Source organism: Octopus bimaculoides, chromosome 1, assembly GCF_046866305.1.
Source record: "Octopus bimaculoides isolate indiv1 chromosome 1, ASM4686630v1, whole genome shotgun sequence".
Lineage (NCBI taxonomy): Eukaryota > Metazoa > Mollusca > Cephalopoda > Octopoda > Octopodidae > Octopus > Octopus bimaculoides.
Genome location: NC_142928.1, coordinates 202,475,538 through 202,497,587, shown reverse-complemented (window position 1 = coordinate 202,497,587; position 22,050 = coordinate 202,475,538). Strand labels below are relative to the sequence as shown.

Genomic DNA, 22,050 nt, shown 5'->3' with positions numbered 1-22,050 from the left:
TTCCGTGTTGTATTTATAGTTAGCAGCGAGGTAGACGATCTGTTTTTAGCTATGATGAAATCTTAACTAACTCGATCTGAGGCTATAAGGTGTCCGTTACACACACACACACACAAACACACATATATATATATTATTGCTAACTAAATTATGTGAAAGTATACAAAGTATTTTTCCTCTGCATCATATTTTTGACCGATGGATGCTTTGGAAAGATCTAAGAAGTCACCATACTTTCATAAATTTCCTAGTTAACAGGCAGGGGATTTGTGGGAAAATGGGGATTCGGTTTCAAATCCCAGCTTAGAAATTTGGTAGCTATCTGCTACAAATGTATATTGTGTGTGTACACACATACTGAATTTTTGTGGAAAATATACATCAACAAGTATGTGTGCGTACACAAACTAAAGAAAAAACACGCCAACTAGTGGCCACCACTGGAGAAAACCAGATAAAGTATATCGAGGTGATTGACAAAAATGAAATTGAAATCTTCTCTAACCTACATTCACCTCCATGTCCTATTAAAACTATTTCAGGTTTTTCTTCTTTTGAAAAGTTTTCTTTATGCCATCTGTTTTAAATAATAATAAACTTTTATCACGAAGTTTTCGTAGAAGTAAATTGTACAAAAGAGGTCAGAGGGGGATCGTTTTTCTAGGAAAAACATTGAAGTCATACAAAGTTGTTGTTAAACCAATGAACAGCTTAAAAACCATCAAATAAATATTTAAGTTTCAGTTTTGTTCAGGGTTGTTACGAGGTAAGTTTTCGTTTTACATCTTCCTAACTGAATTTCTTTAATTCTGTCTCTCCATTGCTTTACAAATACTTTACAAAATCGCTTCCAATACTTTCCATTACATTATAACTACGCGGATTTGTTTCTTCTTCATTTTCACAATGTGTGTGTGTGTGTGTGGAAACTACATTTTATTTTCGTGGCTGAGATTCAAAACTAAATCTTAGTCCTTCCATGCCTGTTTCTTGTCCCTAATGTCCCTGTCAACTACATTGTTCCACTACTATGTCACCTTAGGTAGAGAGGGGACTTTGCACCATCCACACATCTAGTCAGTAGCCATGAACAGGTTGTCCCGTAGAAATCTTCAGTTGTCCTCTACATTATGTGATGATATATCCTCCTCTTTTTTTGTCAAAGCTACAAGTAATACGTCCCTGAATCTCTGTCCATTCAGAGGATCCTTAAGGGATCTATTTTCTTAAGGGATCTATTTTAAAACGGGGGCCACAGTTTTCATTAATGTTTTACGTAGTGTTTTTGGTACCGAAAGACTTTCAAACTTCGTATACTTATCTATTTTGTGTTATAGAACAGAAAAATATTTTTGTATTCGAATTTATTTCATGTAAAAAATTGTCTTATTTCGATAATTTCAACCAATCACTGACAAGTATTCAGTTGTTTACATTTACTCCTTTGGCTGATTAAGCGGTGTAAAGCGTATTTAATCTCCATAACTTCTGACATTTGCAGAGAGGCAACACGTGTGTTCGTTTTCCTTCGTTAAATTTGCTTTTTTTCATTTTAAATTTGCTTTTTTCATTTTCTTTTTTTTGCTTCGTTTTATTTGCTTTTTTCATTTTAAATTTGCTTTTTTCATTTTCTTTTTTTTTCTTCGTTTTATTTGCTTTTTTCTTTTTAAATTTGTTGTTTTACCCTAACCCTAACGTTAGGGTTAGGGTTAGCCTATAATAGAAAGGTTTATTAGCTACTGCCAATATGCTTCAGCCATTTTTTGACAAGGAAAGAATAATTTTATCACCGATAGAATTGTTTCAGAATCGTTTGTTTATGTAGTCAGCACTTAATGTACATCGGCTGAATGGACGTCAGTGATTGGTTGAAATTACAGAAATACGACAACTTTAACATGGAATAACTTAAGGATTTCTTTTATTTTAAAGAAGACTAAGAGAAAAAGATGTTTTATATGACACATTCTACCAGTGTTCCAAGTTTCAAAGTGTTTCGTTAAGAAAATACTGTGGCCCCCGTTTTAAAATAGATCCTCCTTAAGCTTCTTTTCCATGCTGGTTGTCTTCTGGGCATCCATTTAGCCCTTATCCTGAACTTGCTAACAACTAACCTATGTTGTGGTATGCCTTCTTCACCTGGGAGGGTTTTGCATGTGTAGCGGCACAAGCAGTCAGTGCCATATTGGGTGAGATCTCTCCAAGACTGGAGCGAGGCCTCACCTGCATCCATTTGCCATGCGCGAGCTCACAACAAGGCTCGCGATGGCAAACTATATAAAACGAAGAAACCACGAGGTTCGATCTCTTTTTCCCACAACTGCTTGCAGAACATACTTCACTGGCTGGACCTCTAGGCTAATCCGCTTGTCGCACCTCCTGAGGCAATGAGCCCGTGTAACGGAGAACGACAAATTCACACACCATGAGATGGCTGCTGAGAGTAACATACCACACCTTTGTATATATTGTAAATAAAACTAATGGAGAACCTGCGTTTTGCCTAATACTTCTTTACTCGACTGCTGGAACCTTAAGCAACACAAAGAATAAGAAATTAATGGGAGAAAGGTGATATTCAACTGATATTGAGAACCTTGCCTCCCATTATACATGTATAAGCAGGCATCTTTCCTGTTTCCTGGTGAGAATGTAGCCAATCTGACTAGTGTGTCCACCAGACTGGTAGGTTTCCTGAACTTAGTATTACAGATCATAAGCTTATTTGCATCGTACAACTATATGCATACACTTTCATATCTATATATACTTGTATATATTTAAATGGGCATTCTTTCGATATGGATATTTTAACTGTCATTCTTCTCAGCTGTTTTGATGGTGTGTTTGGTAAAATCCTTAAGATATTTTATGTATTCATTTTGTGCTTTGATATACCACACAAGCTTTAATGTACAACACCGACTTCCATTTTCTTGACAGCGACCGTCACCTACATACTCACACATATACATACAGTCAAACATACACACACACGGTTATTCACACATGTACATAGACATATACATAAATCTGTTTTAGGCTTATGTATTTTTTTACTGTTGTTATACTTAATTTTCATGTAATTCTTTTACGAATCGTAATTTTTTTTAGATATATTTTTGTAATTTTTTCGCTCTTGTTTCTTGAACCTTTCATGCAGAGAGCAACTAATTCCTTCCAGTCTCTTCAGTCTCATGTCTGGTCCCAGCATGGCATAGCAAGGCAAACAGAAATTGCTGTGTACTGTGCATGTGTACTGACATCACTCGTTTACTCATGTGAGACATGGACTCTGTACAAACGTCAGGTAAGGGTGCTTGAACGCTTTCATCAGAGATGTCTCAGACACATGCTCAATGTTGGCTGGACCTCAGAAATTCCAGACACACAGGTCCTGAGGACATTTGATATCTTGAGTATTGAGGCGATGGTACACAAACGCTGGTTACATTGGATTGGACACCTTATTAGAATGAAGGATAGCAGGATCCCTAAACAGATGCTATATGGGGAAGTTGTGAATGGAAGCAGACCCTGGCAGAAACCAAAGCTGTGATTTAAGGACTGTGTCAAGTCCTCATTAAAGGCCTTGTGATATACAGGAGATTGACTGGGAGAGCAATACCTGTCATCGCCACAGATGGAGGAAGCAGGTTAAGGAAGGAGTCAACACTTTTGAGAGGGCACATATTCTGCTTGAAGAACTTAAGGTGCTGTTTGAAAGTGCACTGCTGGTGTAGTGAATAGGGAAAGTTTGGTCTGCAATGCTTGCAGTCGTGTATGCTTGTTAAGAGCAGGGCTCATTAGCCACCAATGGAGCTGCAAATCCAAAATGTAAATTAATCTTTGAGCGCACAATGTTCCTGAATGTCAGCAATGGTCTTCTTCAGTCACAAGTGGATGGCCATCATGCATGTATGTATATATGTATGTATGTCATTATTCAGTTTATTTCAAGATTTCTCGCCAACAGAGAAAGAACTGGTTTCTAACCTAGATCCAAGATTCCTTCATTGGAATTTCAACACCAACAACAGGATACTTTTTTTGTATATATGTATGTATTCTGCATGAAGAACTCAAGCGAGCTGCGCGAAAGCACACGGCTCATATAGTGAATGGGGAAAGCTTGGTCTGCAATGTTTGCAGTCATGTATGCTTGTCAAGAGCAGGGCTCATTAGCCACCAACAGAGCTGCAAATCCAAAATATAAGTTAATCCTTGAGTGCACAATGTTCCTGAAGGTCAGCAATGGTCTTCCTCGGTCATGAGTAGATGGCCATCATGTATGTATGTATGTATGTATGTTTGTATGTTTGTATGTATGTATGTGTGTGTATGTATGTGTGTATGTATGTATGTGCAGTTTTGTATGTTTTATGTATGTATTCTTATGCACATAGTTGCATATCTAGACATGCTCATATATATTTAAATGTATGTATGTATAAGCGTGTATGTTTGTGTAAGTAAATGTATGTATGTATGTATGTGTATGTATGTATAAATATGTATGTTTATGTATGTGTGTATGTTTGTGTATATGTATGTATGCAGGTATGTGTGTATGTAATTATAAGTATGTATGTATGCGTACGTGTAAGTATGTATGCATGTGTGTGTATGTATGTGTGCATGTATGTATGCTTGTATGTTTTGTATTTATACATGTATGAATGTATTTATGTATGTATGAATGTTATATATGTTACATATGTATGTGCGTATATATGTTATGTATGTTATGAACTTATCATTCACATATGGTAGTGTGTGAATAATATTCTTAAGATAAAAATTTACTTACTTGCGACTAATTTTAGGTTTTGTCACTAACTCAATTTTTAACCAAATTAGATGATGTTTATATGTTTAGAATGATCATATCTGAAGCTACATTTTCAGCTATAAAATTTGAAAATTGCTTTGGGAGAAGAAAAGTTTGAGTCAAATATGTGAGGTCACAAACAGGAGAATAACGCCTGAGATTGATTTTGTGACCAAATATTTTTCTTTTTAAGAAATCTATATTTTATTTTAGCTTGTATGATAGATTTTGATGAGAGGAATCTATCCATGTAAGTTATATACAAAAATATTCAGTAGGAAAAAAAGTACTGAGGCAAAAACCAGCAAAAAAAATATATATATATTAATACCTGAAATCGATTTTGACTCCAAATATTCTTCTTTCAAGCTAGAAACTATGCCATTATAATCCTGAGCAATGCTGGGTATCTCTGCTAGTAAGCAATAATATTACTTGAGAATAGTTTTACGTACTTTGAGCACATTCAACTTATATAACTTTTCTTGCTTTGAATTTTTTTTAAAAAGATTAGCACCAAGACACTTGTCTTGATAAGTTCTGTCATATGAGCTAAACAAAATAATTTTTTATGCAAAAACTAAATGCTTAGGTTTTGAATTTGTTTTTAGGCATTACCACTGTTTTTGGCACATTTGGCCCCAATAGTATTTTATTTTAATTAAAAGTTTGAAATGCTGTGTGGTTTTTAGCAAAATCGGAATAATTTGTTACCATTGAAAACGTGGGAATTATTTATCCAAGATTTCTAAATAGGTTTTCTATTAATTGAAGCCGCTTTAGCAAAAGGTTACTCTGTAATGTTTGTTGTTCACGGAAATATATTTACATGTTACGTCATCTTCTTTTTACAACAATTCATTATCTGTCTTAATTTTATTGCTTTCATTTTGATTTCTTGGGTGGGGCATTAAAAGGCCGTAACATGACACATAGGTTTTTGCTTAGATGTTTTCCTTCTTTCTTTCTTTCTTTCTTTCCTTCTCTCTTTATTGCCCCTCCATGTCCCCTTCAGCTTCCTCAAAACATAAGTAAATTAAAAGATTGCTTTAGAAGTAATTTAATTATAAGATAATGGCCTGATATAATATCAGGTGAGAAAAGGTGTTTGCTATTATGTACAAACACCTTTTCTATTATGTACATTTAAAAATATTTTGACTTTTTCTAGATTAAAATGTTTTGAGGATTACATAGACACTATTTTATGTAGGTTATATGGGCAGTACCTATGGGCAGTATTATTTGAATTTCTTCCATTTTTGTACTTCCTCGAATCTGAGCTAAGTAGCAATCAGCTCCTTTTGCAATCAATCCTAGGACACCTGTGATAAAATGAATTGCTTTAGTCTTGAGGTTCCACATTTTGCCAATTTATATTTCAAGATCTTTATATTTATTCAGTTTTTGGTGGGTCTTGAGAGATAGATTTATGTTGATTGGGACAGTCATATCAAAGAGGAGGCAAGATTTTTCTCTGAAGTCCTTTAATATAGTGTCTGGCCTATTTGCATCTATCTTTCTGTCAGTTTGAACAGTAAAGTTCCAAAAGAGTACGATGTGATCATTTTCAAACATTGAAGGTGGTTTGTGTTCCCACAAGTTTTTGTCATGGAGCTGGTCCAAATTTTTGCAAATTATCCAATGAATATACTGTGCTGCCATATCATATCTATTGAGATACTCTGTAGGCACATGGAGACTGCACATGGAGACAATATGGAGAAACATGGAGACTGCACGTGAAGACTGCACATGGAGACAATATGGAGAAACATGGAGACTGCACGTGAAGACTGCACATGGAGACTGCACATGGAGACAATATGGAGAAACATGGAGACTGCACGTGAAGACTGCACATGGAGACAATATGGAGAAACATGGAGACTGCACGTGAAGACTGCACATGGAGACTGCACATGGAGACAATATGGAGAAACATGGAGACTGCACGTGAAGACTGCACATGGAGACAATATGGAGAAACATGGAGACTGCACGTGAAGACTGCACATGGAGACTGCACATGGAGACAATATGGAGAAACATGGAGACTGCACGTGAAGACTGCACATGGAGACAATATGGAGAAACATGGAGACTGCACGTGAAGACTGCACATGGAGACAATATGGAGAAACATGGAGACTGCACGTGAAGACTGCACATGGAGACAATATGGAGAAACATGGAGACTGCACGTGAAGACTGCACATGGAGACTGCACATGGAGACAATATGGAGAAACATGGAGACTGCACATGAAGACTGCACATGGAGACAATATGGAGAAACATGGAGACTGCACGTGAAGACTGCACATGGAGACAATATGGAGACAATATGGAGACAATATGGAGACAATATGGAGAAACATGGAGACTGCACGTGAAGACTGCACATGGAGACAATATGGAGACAATATGGAGACAATATGGAGAAACATGGAGACTGCACGTGAAGACTGCACATGGAGACAATATGGAGAAACATGGAGACTGCACGTGAAGACTGCACATGGAGACTGCACATGGAGACAATATGGAGAAACATGGAGACTGCACGTGAAGACTGCACATGGAGACAATATGGAGACTGCACGTGAAGACTGCACATGGAGACTGCACATGGAGACAATATGGAGAAACATGGAGACTGCACGTGAAGACTGCACATGGAGACTGCACATGGAGACAATATGGAGAAACATGGAGACTGCACGTGAAGACTGCACATGGAGACAATATGGAGAAACATGGAGACTGCACGTGAAGACTGCACATGGAGACAATATGGAGAAACATGGAGACTGCACGTGAAGACTGCACATGGAGACAATATGGAGAAACATGGAGACTGCACGTGAAGACTGCACATGGAGACTGCACATGGAGACAATATGGAGAAACATGGAGACTGCACATGAAGACTGCACATGGAGACAATATGGAGAAACATGGAGACTGCACGTGAAGACTGCACATGGAGACAATATGGAGACAATATGGAGACAATATGGAGAAACATGGAGACTGCACGTGAAGACTGCACATGGAGACAATATGGAGACAATATGGAGACAATATGGAGAAACATGGAGACTGCACGTGAAGACTGCACATGGAGACTGCACATGGAGACAATATAGAGAAACATGGAGACTGCACGTGAAGACTGCACATGGAGACAATATGGAGAAACATGGAGACTGCACGTGAAGACTGCACATGGAGACAATATGGAGAAACATGGAGACTGCACGTGAAGACTGCACATGGAGACAATATGGAGAAACATGGAGACTGCACGTGAAGACTGCACATGGAGACTGCACATGGAGACAATATGGAGAAACATGGAGACTGCACATGGAGACAATATGGAGAAACATGGAGACTGCACGTGAAGACTGCACATGGAGACAATATGGAGACAATATGGAGACAATATGGAGAAACATGGAGACTGCACGTGAAGACTGCACATGGAGACAATATGGAGACAATATGGAGACAATATGGAGAAACATGGAGACTGCACGTGAAGACTGCACATGGAGACTGCACATGGAGACAATATGGAGAAACATGGAGACTGCACGTGAAGACTGCACATGGAGACAATATGGAGAAACATGGAGACTGCACGTGAAGACTGCACATGGAGACAATATGGAGAAACATGGAGACTGCACGTGAAGACTGCACATGGAGACTGCACATGGAGACAATATGGAGAAACATGGAGACTGCACATGAAGACTGCACATGGAGACAATATGGAGAAACATGGAGACTGCACGTGAAGACTGCACATGGAGACAATATGGAGACAATATGGAGACAATATGGAGAAACATGGAGACTGCACGTGAAGACTGCACATGGAGACAATATGGAGAAACATGGAGACTGCACGTGAAGACTGCACATGGAGACAATATGTTTCATGGTTTCATTTTGTTGTTTACATACATGACATGTTGGGCTTCTGCCATTCTTTACTATAGTGGCCTGGTAGCTCCTTGTAGGTAGGCATTGATTTTGGGCTACTATGATAAAACCTTCTGTCTCTGATTTTAAACTAGAAGACACTAACCATTGAAGGGCAAGGGTTTTGTCAACATCGGCACTACTAGCACTCTTTGGGTATTTGCCATTAAAAGGCTTTTCTTGCCATTTATCAGTAAGAATATCTAAGATAACAGTTTTAGCATGGGTCTTCCTATGCTTAGCTTTTACTGTGCTTGTTTCCTGTACATTTGATTTTAGAATTCTTTGTACTTGGAATTCACTTAAATGTTTCTTTGCCTGTTTTGTTACTGAATATGATGTTTTCTTGTTTTCATGCTTTAAGACAAGTATTAACATCCAGTCATCAGTGTTTTTCAGTAGGTGTCTAGTCCAAATGTGGCAATCTTCATTGTTAATTCAAGTTGTAAAAGTCCGTGGCCATCCTTTTTTCTTGGCAGGTAAAGTCGTTCTATATATCTGCTTTAAGGTAGTGCAATCTATGCATTGTCAACTATTTTTATATTTTTCTGTCAAGTTAACAGATTTGAGTAATTGACAAGTTAATGATTCATTTCATTTTCATTTTTCATTTTATCTAGTTTCAGCTCATGAGCTGTGGCCATGCTGGGGCACCGCTATTTGGTGTTGCTACACAATTTTACTTCACAAATTTTACTTCAGGAATTGACATTTGGTGCATAAGAGAGTTTGATGCAGCTGCTCTCATCTGCACCTCCTGCCATGAAGTTGGTTCATCTGGGACACCTGACAGGAAGAGGTCCAGCCTCATCTTGAAGACACCTACGTCCACTGCATGCAGGTCTCTCAGGTCCTTCGGGAGGATATTGAAGAGCTATGGACCTCTGAAGCCCAGGCTATTGCAGTATCTTGTCCTACATCTTGATGGCAAATTTGGAGTCCTTGGCACTATGCAATGGCGTCCAGTTCTTTTATTTGTGTAACTTTTGATGCCAAAGTTTGGGACAATTCCTTCGAGGATCTTCCAGATGTATATTATGGCATATCTTTCTCGTCTACGCTCTAAGGAATAGAGTCTTAATCTCTTGAGTCTTTCCCAATAGCTTATATGCTGCATAGAGGCTATCTTCTTTGTATAGCTTCGTTGGATTGCCTCAAGTTCTGAGATTAATTTGACACTGGTTGGTGACCATAGCTGAGAGCAATAGTCAAAGTGGCTTAGAACAAGTGTCTTCCAGAGCACCATCATGGTTTCCTGATCTCTTGTTCTAAAAGTCCTAAGAATCCATCCGGTCAGTCGCCTGCATTTCATTGACAATTTAGCAACATGAACATGAAAGGATGCATTATTACTCATGTAAATGCCCAGGTCTCACACTGTCTCTGCTTCTGGGATTGCAGTCCCTCCAGGTCCAGTGTATTTAATGGGTTCTGCATTTAGTTTTGCATGCTGATAGCACAAGGCTTGAAACTTTTCAGCATTAAACTGCATGTTATTCTTTTCAGCCCACATGTATATTTCATCCAGCTCACATTGCAGGTGCATAGTGTCTTCAGGGTTCTGTATTACCTATGAGACTTTTGTATCATCTGCATAACTTGTGACCGTGGCTCTCTGTGTGGCTGAGGGCATGTCTGAGAGGGCCATTATGAACAGTAGTGGTCCCAAAACAGTGCCTTGCAGAACACCGCTCACTATTTGTGTGTCATTGGAGGTGGCCCTATTGGCTACTACCACCTGACTTCTATCCTTCAGAAAGTCATGAAGCCATTCTCCCAATTTTCCAACTATGCCGAGATCACGCAGTTTGTGACATAACATTCCATGATCGACTTTATTAAAGGCCTTTGCAAAGTCAAGATATATCACTTCCACATTTGAGTGGTTAAGTAGCTGTTTCAGCACCCAGTTATAGTGTTGTGAGAGCTGAGTCAGGCAGCTTCTTCCTGGTCAGAAACCATGCTGGGTGTCAGGCAGCAAGTCATTTTTTTCAAGGAAGCGATTAGTTTTCTTCTGACTATTCATTCCATGACCTTGCTGATGTGCGAGGTCAGAGAGATAGGTCTGTAGTTCTTGGCCTCCGCTCTACTACCTCCTTTATGAATAGGGCATATTTTACCCTCCTTCAGTTTTCTTGGGAGTTTGCCAGATGCAAGGAAGCTCTGAAAGAGGGACTGCAGCGGTCTTGCTAGGACTCGTTTACATACCTTTAGAAGGATTGCTGGGAATCCATCAGGGCCAGTAGCTGAGTTTGGGTTCAGTTCATCTATAGCCCTTATTACATCGTCTTCCTTTATATCGATGTAATCGATCATCATTGCCTCTGTTTTTATATCTGCAGTGGTAAAAATGTCAGTTGGATTGCTGACTTGAAAGTGCCCTAGTGGTGGAGTGAAAACACTTTTGAATTGCTCATTTAGTATTTCACTTATCCTCTTTGGGTTTCCTGTTAGTGCACCATCTTTTTCAAGGAGTGGCCCTATCCTGCAGTGCACTGAAGCTGTTTCTTTGGCAAACTTGTAGAAAGCTCTGGGGTTAGATTTTATATTGTCTATAGCCCAAGCTTTTTTGTCTGCTCTTTCTTTTCCGTGGGAGAGTTGCAGATTTTTTTCAATCTCCAGCAGTTGTATTTTCAGGCGGGACTTTTCACTGCTTTCAATTTGTTTGTTTAGGCGATTTGAAACTTTTGTACGCTGTCTCATAAGAATTTTCCTCTCCCTGGGGATTTTGTTCTTGTGTACAGTGGCCTTTCTCTCCGGGACACATTTGTAGCATATGGCTTGCATTACAGACATGAATTGTTTAAGTTTCATGTTGATGTCCGGTGAGGAGAGACATTTAGGCCAGTTTTGTTTAAGGATCTCTTTCTTAATTTGTTTCCAGTTTGCCTTATGGAAGTTCAAATTGGAAAGATTCTGAGAGTTTCTTGTAGGCTGCATGTCCATGGTTTCCTTTGGTCTATACATGGTCAGCTCTACCATGTTGTGATCTAAGAGTAACGTCGGTGTCACTTTCACATTATGGATGAGATCCATATTATTTGTGAAGCAGAGAGCCAGTATGTTACCTGCCCTGGTTGGTTGGAGTACTATTTGTTCCATGTACAAAGTGTTGGCGAGGTTCAGGAGGGAATTCACCTGTCCTTGTTTGTATCTCGTCATTCCTGGTATGGCTAAAATATTGATCACTTTGGTTGTGTTTCTTGCGTTTAGCTCTGTCTTAAGTATTGTCCTTACCCTGCGATAACATTTGTAGCGAAGTTGTTTCTGTGTCCAAATATAACTATGTAAGAATGTAACTCGAGTAAATTTTTAGCATGTTACCAAATAAATACACAATGTGGGAGCCAATGAAAGAGTAGCATCTGTGAGGCATTGAGAAAATACATCAGATGGCTATATTATAACAAACATCTTAATTTATTTGGGTTGCAATGGGAGTAGACAGTTTTATGTAGGATTCAAGAAGGCTACTGGACTCACTACTACACACATGGGTAGAAGCATACCGCAATAAAGGTAGTAAGAAGTTTAAACAAGCAAGTTCCGTCCATAGAGAATAATGGGATTCTTCATTCATGCTTTATGTAATCCCAAAGTTTATGGCATTAAGTTGGCGAAATAACACAGCTGTTCATGTTGAGGTTGAGGTAATGCCGTCAGAAGTAGTGTCCTTCTGAAGTCCCACTAAAAATAGCTGTATTCTTGTCGAAGTCTTCTGCTAGCTGCTGGTTGACTGACTGGAATAGCATTCCTTTCTGGTCAGGTGACACCATATTTATAGCTGTGCGACCATCTCCAATAAGCTGCAGTTGCCAAAACACAACTGTGCTGATGCATGACAACTAAATATGGTTTTGTTGACTCATATATGACCCCCCCCCCACCTCAGACTGTGAGTTGATACAAATAATAAAAAGAAATAACAAATGCAAGAAAAAACAAAATATTCACACACATGCAAAAAGAAAAGGCACACACAAGTGACAAAAAAAAAAAAAATGAATATATTAAGCAACAAGTAAGCATGCAAAAAGACAGTTAAAGGCAGTCAGGGTTAGGGTTAGGGCCAGTTCATTAAAAAAGATTTTCACCAAGTCTTTCAGGCCAATGGACATGACCACTGCAAGTTGTCGTGACTTATCTTGGTGAAGGTGGGGGAGGTGTTTGTGGAACTTGTGTATATGTGTGTGGCGAGGTGTGTGTGAGGGGTGTATGTGGCTCTGGGGTATTAGCATCCACATAAATCCTCTTCATTCTGACAACAGAGACAGTGTCTCTAGAATCATCATAGTCAATAGGGAAATGCTTTTCGGTGGGGTGAGAGGACCTCTCGTGGCATGATTTTCTAACAAAAGTGTGGGTCCATGGGGCAATATCCCCCAGGATTGCAGGTTTTGCAGTTTGATGTCAAGTGTTCATTGGTGGTATGTCCTGAAAATATGAATGAAGGTGGTTCACATAGAGTGCAGGATCCTGAGTAGAAAGGTTGACTGGGGCGTGCATCTGCCCTGGTAAAGACAACGGAGCACCATACAGCAGCGTAGCTGTGGAGTATTTGAGATCCTCCTTGAGCAGAGGCTAAAGGCCAAGGAGCACAATGCTGAGGTAGTCACTCCAGCAGTGAGTATCAGGGTAAGCATGAAACACAGCTTTCAACTGGTAATGGAAGTGCTCCACTATTCCATTAGATGCAGGATGATAACTGGTAGTCCAGATCCATTGAGCACCAATGATTTTTGGGAGTTCTGAGAAAAGTTGAGATTCGAATTGTCTACCACGTTCTGTCATAATAGTGGTAGGGAAACCATAATGTGATATCCAGCCTGATACCAGGGCTCTCGCTACAGATTCAGCAAAGATAATAAATGAAGGAATGGCTTCAGGCCAGTGAGTGAACCAGTCAGTGCAAAGATGTACATAAATAATCCTTGACTGACAGGTCAGGGTCCTACAAGATCAATATGAATGTGGCGGAAATGTGCATCAGGTGTACTGAAGGTGCCAAGTGGTGCCCAGATGTCCCTATGCACCTTCGACTTCTGGCATTGGAGACAAGCTTGGTCCATTCAGTAATGTCGCGTCTCATATTTGACCAGACGAATTTAGCTGTTATGAGCTTTCCTGAGGCCAAAGCTCCAGGATGCAAAAGACTGTGCAAAGCTACAAATACAGCTCGTTGATGGGTCATTGGGATGAAGGGATGAGGCGAATCCATCAATACATCACTCAGGATCAGCTGATCAGTAGTTGGAAGAGGCAGTTACTTGAATTTGCATGTCACATACTCAGAAGAAGTGTCAAGTGAGTTGAGAGGAGGTTGGTCTGAGGACAAAACAGTCAGGTCAATCTCAAGAGTGGATGATAAAGAAGTCACTGGCAGTGCTTTGAGCTCCTTAGATGTGCTGGATATCACTGGTAAATTGTGATACAAAGTCCAGGTGTCTAGTCTCCCTTGGTGAATATTCTCAGGTTTGGACCACAAGGCAAGGGTAAGGGGCTTATGATCATTATGAGTGGTCAAGTTCCCTTTGAGGATGTGCTGGAAATACTTCACTGAAAAGTAGATCACCAACAATTTGTGACCAAAGGTGCTGTAACACGTCTCAGCAGGTTTCAGATGCTGGGAGAAAAATGCAAGCGATTGTAGGTGTTGTTGGTGAAACTGTTGTAGTATGACACCAATTGCTGTGTCCAATGCATCAATCACAAGCAAAAGTTTTGCATCAGAGATAGAGTGCACAAGGAGAGATGCTTTAGCAAGTTCATGCTTCACAGCATCAAAAGCTCCCATCTGGGCTGGAGTCAATGCAATGGCTTCATTCTTCTTACGACAGTTCTTTAAAAGCTCAGTAAATGGAGCCAGGAGATCAGTGCAGTGAGGAATGAAGTGGCAATAAAAGTTTAGCAAGTCAAGGAAACGGCACAACTGGCAAAGGGAAGTAGGAAAAGGAAGTTCCTCAATGGCCTGCACTTTCTTTGGCAGAAGCCTAATGCCCTCTTTGTCAATGATGTGGTCAAGAAACAAAGAATTAATCTGCACTTTAAATTGTTTAAACCACTGGAAGAGTAGCTCTAAATGCTGAGCATGTTCTTCAGCAGAAGATCTGGCAATCATTAGATCATTGATATATGCATAGACAAACTCCAGTCCATGAATAATTTCGTCTATGAACCGCTGAAAGGTGCTGGCAGTATTTTGGCGGCCAAATGGTGTAGTCAAAAATTCAAAGGAGTTGAATGGGGTTGTCATTGTGGTCTTTGGAATGTCCTCAGGGTGAACAGGAATCTGGTGATAAGCTCTCATGAGATCAAGGTTGGAAAATAAAATACATCCAAACAGTGATGAAGCAAAATCTTAGAGATGAGGAATTGGATATCTATCAGGAATGTGATAGCATTGAGAAGTCTAAAATCTGTAGGTTGACAATCACTGGAGCCCTTGGAAATCCCATTGGCTTGTGAAGGGATAGATAATTCTGAGCTGCACCGTAATGTTTTGTAGTGAGAGCATCTGCACTCACTTGGAAATCCAAGCTGGTGAGCTCTGGGAAAGAGTCCAAAATTGATCAATCTGGGTTTCCAGTCGCTGCGATAAAGAATACTCGGCTAACCAACAGAGTACTCAACTTTCATCCAAAAATAGCAAGGTCTGTAGTATTGTCTAGAAAGTAGTGATGGAGAAAATCTGCGCTGAGGATAGGGTAAGGCAGGTCGGTGATGATGAAAATCCATTGAAAATATTTTTGCATGACCAAATCCAAGGAAAGAGAGATTTGACCATATGTCTGTATAGGCCAGTGGCTCACAGCTTGCAGGGCGATTGCAGAAAGAGGAGTTTTATTTTTGGTGAATTTAACTGGCCAAATACTGCAGGCAGCACCAGAACCAGCAAGAAACAGTTTGTGCGTGGTTATGCAGGTGCCCCTAACCCAACTTTGTTTCGGAGAAACTTTCAGAAAAAAGGATATTTTATAATGGAATTTTCTACAAATACACTTCAGATAGTGTAGATTCAGATTACATCAAAATTTGTTGTGAAAATATTCTGGTTACCCGTAGAAAGGAGTGTCAGAAAACTCACACGAGAAATGTGTATTTTTTAATGACATTTTCTACAAATTTTCTTCAGAATGTGTAGATTACAACTATATCAGAATTTGAAAAAATACACAATGGGTGCACACACATATAAATGGGGGGCAGGTTGGAAAGTTAGTAAACGGGGCAAAATGAGTAACTTCTGATTTCTTGTTATTTTCTCCCTCCCTGTTTGGAATCCTTACAATACAAGTATTGCTTCACCGTTTTGTATTGCTACAGTATACTTAGAAGTAAAAAATTGGTCAGCATAGTTGTTGTTGTTGTTGAAGTACAAAGCATAGTCAAATGGCAAGTCCCCTTTTTTTGCCAAGAAATTCTTCTTCAACTTTTGACCCGATTGTAATTGAGGTTGCTAATAAAATATCTGGATAATTCTTCATGTTAAACAATCAATATTGTTTTCTCTGTTGGATTCCAAGTCAATTTGTTCCCAACACTAATGTCTAATCTGATAATCTTCAAGTTTCCCAAAAGTTAAAATGAGTAATGACTAATTTCAGAGAATTTCTTCTCTTTAACTCCATGGTGTGTAAATGTATCACGAAGAGAACATTCCAGCAGATCGTGAAGAAGAAGAATATTTTGTGTTGAGTTTTCTTATAATTGGTCGAATTTCATTAATTTCATATCATGTGCCATTTTCTCCCTGATCCTCTTTCATTTTTATTTAGATATTTAAATTTTATTCTTTTGGCATGTCTGAATGTTTCTGATGTTATTGGATGGATATTGATGTGTAGGAGTCTGTTTTCCAAAGAACTGGGGCAACACATCTATATTATCTTGTCTTACTCATTCTGCCCCAGTCAAATTTGTCTTTTACATGTTCAGAGACAACAACAATAATTTTCTGCAATAGCAGTCAGATTACGTTATAATGTTTTTAATGCATTTATGGAAGGCCATTTGTTTAGCTGATGTAGTTTTTGGTAGGGTAGTAAGCATTTGTAACAAAAATATCTTTTATCTCAAACTCAAAAATGCATTAAAAACACCTTGTTTTGCTTCAGCGCCCTTGTGGCATTTCACAATGTTTTTCAAAATTTCAAGTTTCATTTTGTGAATCTATGTATGTGGTCCACCTGTTTTAATAAGACTAGCCTCAACAGAAGCCAGAAAACAAAAAAAACCTGCTGTAGAAAGGGTGTCACGGTAGGCAAAAGTTGCCCTTTAATCTCAAATTCCTACAAAGCCCTCCTCACTGTCACTTCTATAATGCTTCACATGGACATATGTCTTTTCCAAGTCTACAAAGCAAGTGTATTATACTTTTTGGCAAATTCCCACAATTTCTCAAAGACCTGCTGTGGAGAGAATATCTGGTTGGTTGTGCTGCAGCTGGGACGGAAACCACACTGGTGTTCTTCAAACATGGTTTCCTTACATCTCTTTTCCAGACATCATAGATTTTATCAAGGAGGCTCAACAAAGAGTTTCCTCGACAATCAGGGCTCCCCCGCCTCTCTCTCTGTCTCTCTTTCTTTCTTTCTTTCTTCTCCCTTTTTGAAAATTATGATTACCACTCTTAACTGCCATTGCTTTGGTGTCTTTCCAGGGTTCCAAGCCATTTGGATTTCATGAAACAGCCAGAGAACCCCTTCTCTATTTAAGTCCTTTAACATCTCAGGTTCAGTTTCACCCTCCCCAGCCGCTTGTCCACATTTTAGCAATTTAGTCACATCTCTGTCTTTAGCCTCTGTTACTTTAGTCTTCATCCCCAGATGCACCTCCTGTCCACCGGAAGATTTTATTGTAACTGGATTTAGGAGTTCAGCAAAGTATTTTCCTTCATCTTCCAAATGAAATACAATTGGTGAAATTGGAACCAGAACTTTTTGCTTTGTACAACAGAAAGAACATCTATTTTCCTGTAAGTTGTAAGATGGTTGTGCTACAAAATATGTAAAACATCTGAATGAGGTTTATCGAGTGTATGCACAGGAAAACAATAAGTTCTTTAATAATCTCTTTCAGAGATTCATTAAAAGAGAGAGGGGGGAGTGTGTGTGTGTGTGTTCTAAGTTGGTTGATCAAAGCAGTAAGAGAGAATGTCTGTTCATGTTAGATGAACAAAGATTGGTAAAACAACCTCAAGTAAAGTCAACTTACTCTTCAAGATTCTTTATGTGAAGCATTGGTAAGGCACCAAAGAATGGCTTGTTAGGAATTTGCTGAGCCTCATTGATTGGCCAGTTGTAATCCAAAAGTTGCTCATTGGTCTGTTAAAACACAAAATGAAAAAAGTAGCAGATTTTGTTTTCTTGCTTTCCACATTTGGGCTGGAGTCATGGTGCCTGGCATTGTGGAAGGAGTACAACAACCCCAACGAAGCAATTGACCAATCACAATCTCTGTATTATGTGGTTAAAGACCAATGTGTTGTTTGCAGGAAACAGACCCTGGGAAAAAGCTATTGAACTTTTGCACATCTTTCTCCCAACTTACTGTACACTTATACAGATGGCTCACACTAGGAAGGCCAGACTCACTTGCATTTTATGCAGAGCCCCTTGTTTGCACCTTCCATGACAATAACTTCTGCCAGCTTAAAAAATATACTGTTTTTTACCTGCTGTCAACCATTATCTACTGGTGAACATTTTCATTTTATAAACACCGGCATTTGTGCATTCATTTTCTATAACACGTTATTCAGCTGACTTTGTTAAAAATGGAAATATCTTTTGTACATTCTCACAAATGCATGTAAACCTTATTACCTTGCATGATATTGTCAATTAACCCTTTAGCGTTAAGACTGGCCTAATATGGCCCAAACATGTAACTTGTTTTATAGTTGAACTGGCAAGATCCAGCCTTTCTAACACCTCCCCTACAATGTCATGCTAAAAAATAATCCCATTATCAAAATGTTTAAAACCCTTACAATACCAACCTGGCTGAAACCGGTTCTGGCTCTGTCGTACAAATGTCTTGTTTTCATAAGTTTTGAATGAAAATCTTCCACCAAACCTTAGTCACAATTCATGTTCCTAACACTAGCTTAATGATAACAATGTTATTTTATTAAATTCTTTGTTATATTTAATATTAATTGAAAGAAACAGAGAGCATCTCAAAATAATCCCATTATCAAAATGTTTAAGCTATGAGATAATGGCATCGATTCAAAGCAAGGTGAATAGATAAGCATTGGATTTGAGTGAGGAATCTGAATGGTAAAGGGTTAACTGTAATTATGTGTATACAATAGAGAGAAGGAATATGAGAACAAGAGAAGAAGAAGAAGAAGAGAGAGAGAGAGAGAGAGAGAATGATGCAGATACACAAATTAAGTTCCTTCGTTTTGATATTCTATTTATATATACATGTATACATGAGAATAGAGAGAAAGGAAAGACTGAAAATTTTCAGATGATAAATATATTGATATTTATATATAAACTGAAGAAGCTTACACTGACACAGAAAATTAAAGAGGCTAAGATATGGTGTTACAAGTCCGACAGCTGTTTCTGAGGGTTCAGAGTTATTTCATAATGTTGGCAGATGTAGTCCAGCTAAATATGCAACCAATAATGAAAGCAATTAAACAGTGGACAAAACTGAACTCTGTCTTCAGGGTGTAGAGATTGTATATGTGAATGCTAGAATGAAAAATGCAGGTGTAGAATGCTAGAATATTCTTAAGTATTGAATCTGGTAAAATATGAGACAAAATGAGAGAAAACTTAAAATGCTGCACCCGAAGTTAGAATTTACTAACTAAATTTCTGAAATTTTTCATCAAATGTATGAACTTTTTTAGGGCTGGTAAACTGGAGGGCTGTACAAGACTCTCGTCTGATTTGGCATGGTTTTCTACGGCTAGATGCCCTTCCTAATGCTAACCACTCTGAGAGTGTAATGAGTGCTTTTATGTGCCACTGACACAGGTACCATTTGCGTGACACTGGTATCTGTCACAACTGCAATTTGGCATGGCTTAATGGGCCTTCTTTTCAAGCATGACATAATGGAAATGGTCTTGGTCATTGCCTCCACGAGGCCCAACACTTGAAAGGAACTCAGCCACTTTGCCACTGTGTGGCCCAACGCTCAAGAGGAACTTGGCCACTTTGCCTCTGTGAGGCAGGTAGTGATTCAGCTATAAGAGCAAGGTCTCTTACAGGCTGTCCCTGGGAGCTCCTCTATACTGATAGTATAGAGGAGCTCCCAGAGGCAGCTTGTCTTGAATTCCTTTGTTAATTCCTGGCAGACTATGATGAACAAGAGGGGGCTGAGGACTGATCCTTGGTGAACTCCTATTTGTACCCTGAATTCTTTGTCATACTCATTGCTAACCTTCATCTTACTGGTAGCATCCTTGTACATAACTTGTACAGCTCTCACCAATCACTTGTCTATCACTAGTTTCAATATTGACCACCAGATAGGAAATGCAGGACCCTGTCAAAGATTTTCTCCAAGTCAAGAAAAGTCAGGTACAGAGGTTAATCTTTTGGTAGGTATTTCTCCTGCAGCTTTCTTACCAGAAATATAGTGTCAGTGGTGCTTCTCCATGGCACAAAGCCAAACTGCATCTCACCTAGGCTAAATCCCTCCCTAATTAGTTGGGCTATGACTCTCTCCATAACTTTTATCATCTGATCCAACAATTTAATACTGCTCACCTAATCCCATAAATAATGCAGTCTTTTTCAATTGCATGAACTAAAAGTCACGGGAATGGTAAATTACCTGCATCAACTTGCTATAAAAGCAGCTAGTAATACTACCTTGTCCTTATTCTTAGTGCAAGTTTTGAAGAGTGCAGTTAAATTTTAACAGTTATCATTTCAAAGCTACAATAGAAATGGCAAAGGGGCATATTCGGCATATTTTGCTTTATGAGTTTAAGCCAGTGTCAATAGTAGTTCCAGAAATCCTGAGCCGGAAACTACAGCCTTGAAGATGTGCCTCATCCTGGAAGATTCACTGAGCATGACGAGGATGTCCTGCGACCCCCGGTGGAATATAATCCCATAGTAACTGTTCAGAAACTAGCAGAGAAGCTTGGATTTGATCATTCAACTATTCATTGACACCTGTGTGCCTTCAGAAAAGTCAGCAAATTGGGTCAAAGAGTTCCTCACAAACTTTCTGTGTCTAATCACATGCAGAGAGTGACTGTGTGCTCTTCTTTGCTGTCACCTCTCACAAATGAACCTTCTTTAGACCTAATAGTGACTGGTGATGAGAAATGGGTTCTCTATAAAAATGTTGAATGCCAGACTGGTGAGGGAAAGGAGAAACACCGGCACCCCAGGCTAAAGAAAGTCTTCACTCATGTAAGGTGTTGTTATCCGGGATATGAAAGGCTTAGTCCACTGAACTTTTCAACCCAAACTAAATGATAATAAAAGAGATCTACTTTGAGCAGCTTAAGTCAGTGTTAAAAGACAAATGGCTGTCCTTGGTTTCAAGACGAAAGGTGTTCTTTCATCAGGATAATACTTGGCCAGAAGGATAACATTCCAAAGGCTGGAGCTGTTTGAATGGGAAACGAAACCCTACCCCCTATATTCAATGTACATTACCCCATCTAATTATCACTCATTCCACACTCTTCAAAATCATTTGGACAGAAAAAATATGAATTCTGTAGACAAGGTCAGAACTGTATTGGAGGAGCATTTTTCATGACAGACAAGTGAATTTTGGAAGTGGGGCTTTGCAAGTCTACTAGAGAGATGGAAAAGCATTGTAGAAACGAAGGAGAGTATGTTTTAGATTAAAAGAAGAATTTTGTTTATCTTAATTTTGAAAGAAATAGATGTATAAAAAAATGCATTAATTATGGGATGACCTAATATATATATATGCACGTAAAAAAACCCCATTTAAGTGTGGTCGTTGCCAGAACCACCTGACTAGCCCTTGTGCTTGTGGCACGTAAAAGCAGCCACTACACTCTCGGAGTGGTTGGCGTTAGGAAGGGCATCCAGCTGTAGAAACACTGCCAGATCAGATTGGAGCCTGGTGCAGCCATCTGGCTCACCAGTCCTCAATCAAACCGTCCAACCCATGCCAGCATGGAAAGTGAACGTTAAATGATGATGATGATGATGATATATTTAGAAATACAAAAATATATAAAAGGCGCAAAAATACTGGAGA

The 22,050-nt window shown here is 39.0% G+C and overlaps 1 protein-coding gene across 1 annotated transcript in view; it reads left to right on the top strand.

The window, feature by feature from the left end:
• The first annotated feature begins 618 nt into the window (after window positions 1-618).
• LOC149137956 (uncharacterized) overlaps window positions 619-22,050 on the top strand; it is a 151,795-nt gene continuing 130,363 nt past the window's right edge. The window contains exon 1 of the mRNA XM_089340181.1: window positions 619-766. The gene's annotated coding sequence lies outside the window, so the exon portion shown is untranslated. The remainder of the gene's footprint in view (window positions 767-22,050) is intronic.